The 3232-nt window shown below is 36.2% G+C and overlaps 1 protein-coding gene across 2 annotated transcripts in view; it reads left to right on the forward strand.

Annotated features, from left to right (window-relative positions):
* PTCHD1 (patched domain containing 1) overlaps positions 1-3232 on the forward strand; it is a 176828-nt gene that overhangs the window by 38904 nt on the left and 134692 nt on the right. The window lies entirely within an intron of this gene.

Consider the following 3232-nt stretch of genomic DNA (forward strand, 5'->3'; position numbering starts at 1 on the left):
TATATATATATATATTTTTTTTTTTACACAAATAATGTCAACTGAGACCATGTAGTTCTCCTGTAGCAGGCAAGCTATTGATTTTGTATGTATTAAAGTTAAGTGAAAGAGTGAGCACCTACTTTGCATGTCAGAAAACAGCTGAGCAATCTCTGGCTTGTTGCGGGCAATTCCACAGAAGATTCATGGCAGACCTTTTTTGTAGGTAACCAGCACATGGACAGGTACCTTAGCATGTTTTATACTACACAGTAGCTCTCTAATTATTTTTTACTGAGCTATTGAAGAGATCACTGTCATAATATATTATGCATTACAAATAGTTTTTCTCCATTTTTTCTTAACTTTAGATTAATATAAGCAAAGGACATGTTTTATCTAGAGTCCCTTCAGCTTAACATTCAGAGCTTGTAATAGGTTTAATGTACCATTTTCTCTCCCAGGTCAAACTTGTGAACTGATTAATGAGGTTGATTTTAACCATGCTATGCACATTAACTCTGGTAACTTTAAGGCCTATAAAATTGCATGTAACTTAATCCTAGAGGACTGCTAATATTTCATTTCTGTCATCAGAAAGGCACGAGAATGCTGCAGACATTTTTTATATATACTGTATAAAACAAATTACTATGTTCAGAAATAGTATGACAAATTCTCCCTCTCGTTCTTTCTAATTTGTAAGGCCAGCTGCAGTTGTGTGAAAAAGTTACTGAGCCCTTAGGAATTTTCTGAATTTCTGCATGAATGCTGTGATTTTTTTCTTCATCTAAACCATACTAATAAATAAAGCTAGGTTTATGTAACAAACTGCACATGTAACATTTTACTTTGCCATATTAATAGAACAAAATGGTTTACACAATGAAAGTAATTGAGGAGAAGACTTTGTGAACATACAGTATAGTGCAAGTCACACAATTTTGGTTACCCACACTACTTGCAGGAATTCAGTACAGGTCCATCCTCTGCTGATGGACTTGATGGAGAACTGCAGCAGAGGGCGGGTACAATGCTAGTTTACTATTGGCTATTGCAAATTGAAATAGCCAATAGTAATGTACAACTACCCCAGGAACATCATTGCTTGCACCTAAGTACAGTTTGTCATCCTCTTCTAAAAAAAAAAGGTGCAGTTCTTTTATTGTGGGTTAATGAGTGTGCGGGAAACTGTCCCTATGCCACATACTCACACTTCAGTACAGGCATTTTTACAACAGAATGTAGGAATGCCAGCTCATACTTGTGCCCAGAGTTTGGCTTTTGCAATATATGCAATCGCACAAGGCGCCACGAGAAGCTTAAAACAAGGGCCCTCATCTCCTGGGATGCTGCCTTATTACTAACAGGGACTTTGAAGATGAACTTGCTTTTTCCACTATTTCTCACTTGATCTGACCTATTATTAATTAAAAGCCTTCTAGTGTGATGTAAAGCTTTATTTTATGGATTTCCCTTCATCTGTAGTAGGGGAAGGGTGAAGAAGAATGGAATGAGGGTGGAAGAAAGGTTGCAGGGGGCTGGTAAAGTAGCAAGACAGGCATATCTGATCAGAGGGGGCGACTGATCAGGGGTTGCATGGGAAAATTCTTGCAATCTGATTTACCTATAGAAAGGAAGCAACTGTTATACTGCAAGAACCTACGGGATTGCTTAGGCTAAAAAGTCATGGCTGAATCTGACAAGTGGCAAGGCAACCACTACACCCAAGCAGGCTCAGCTACACAAAACAAATGTGGGAGATTAAGCCAACAAAGATGAGTCACATGTGCAAAAAAACAAAAAATACAATGTGTTGATCTAAATATATGACATCTAATGTCGAATGACTTATAAAACTAAAAGATTAACGCTACCAACAGCTTTGTAAATTTAATTTAAAAAAAGATCAGTTAGATCAGGTTTTCACTGAAATTGAAGTAGGGAAAGCAAATCAAATCAAAGGCAAACATGATACAAATACTAAACTGATTGTTATACCTTGGAATGTATAGCAACAGAAAATGTTTTTAGAAACAGTTATTTACCAAAGAAAAAGCTTAATGAATTTTGTGCAAATGCAAAATGTCTGTGCACTTTGACTTTTACTGAAGCAGTAAAGAAAAATTTATATTTTATATTTTAAGCAACATGGCTAACCTATTGCTAGATTTAAAACTGCTGTAGTTATTATTGTGTGTATAGGATTTTTAAAGTGCACAGTCATTTAATGCTATCAACATTAAGATGCTCAATGCATGAAACATGACTTTTATGGTCTAGGGCATTTTCCTAGAGAATACAAAATCCAGGTGGGTTAAATATTTAGTCCAATGCATGCTCCTTGCATAGTCCTAGTGGCACTGAAAGAATAACAAACATGTTTGGTGTGATGAGAAAACAAGTTAAGTTTTCGAATTTGATGAGCCCTGAGTTCCAAACATTCAAGGCTTGCAGAAAAATTCCCAACGGGAAAGTGTAATTCGCAAATGGAGTAACTCATAGCATAAATGACATATCAAAAGAGGTAACTGTTCATGTTGATAACTCTAAACAAGGACATGGTGTTATGTTGCCTAAATAAAGGTAACTAGTCTCTCTTATGGAGTGACTGATTAAGAAAGTAATCAGTTAATGCACAAATAGTAAGTAGATCCAGTTGGATTTGGATGTGAGAGTCTGTCAATACTTAAATGGTATAAGATAAGCACTAGGAAAGCCAGTTCAGCTATGAAGGAGTGTTTGCTCCTGAGAAGTTTGCTTATCAGGCCAAATGATGCTGCTGTTGTAGTTATCCTTTATAGAGACGCAAATATCTTCTCAAGGAGGGTTGTACTTGTGGGAGAACTTGCAAATAGACTTTATGGGGTGTATTTATAAACAATTCACAGGGTCATTCACTGAGGGAAACCCCATGAACATTTGGTCTGTGTGAATGGAGCCCAAAAAGTACTTTTTCTTTCCAATTTGAATGTATAATATGTGAAATACCACATAGTTGCCACTAAAAATGATAAAAATGCAAAAAAGAACCAACAAAAGAAGATGGTGTATGGTTACTTTTTGGAACACTCTATGATATGATTGGCAGTGGATATATATGATATGATGGTATATATGACATGGTGTGGTATCTGTGATATGATTGGCAGTGGTATAACAATGAGTTTTGCATCTGTGTCTTGTCTGTGTCTCTGTGTCTTGCATGTCTGTTTTCAGCACTCAAAATGAGTGATATACTGTATAGAGGAGG

This window comes from Nanorana parkeri, unplaced genomic scaffold (genome assembly GCF_000935625.1).
Source record: "Nanorana parkeri isolate BGI_ZX_2015 unplaced genomic scaffold, ASM93562v1 scaffold159, whole genome shotgun sequence".
Taxonomy (NCBI): domain Eukaryota; kingdom Metazoa; phylum Chordata; class Amphibia; order Anura; family Dicroglossidae; genus Nanorana; species Nanorana parkeri.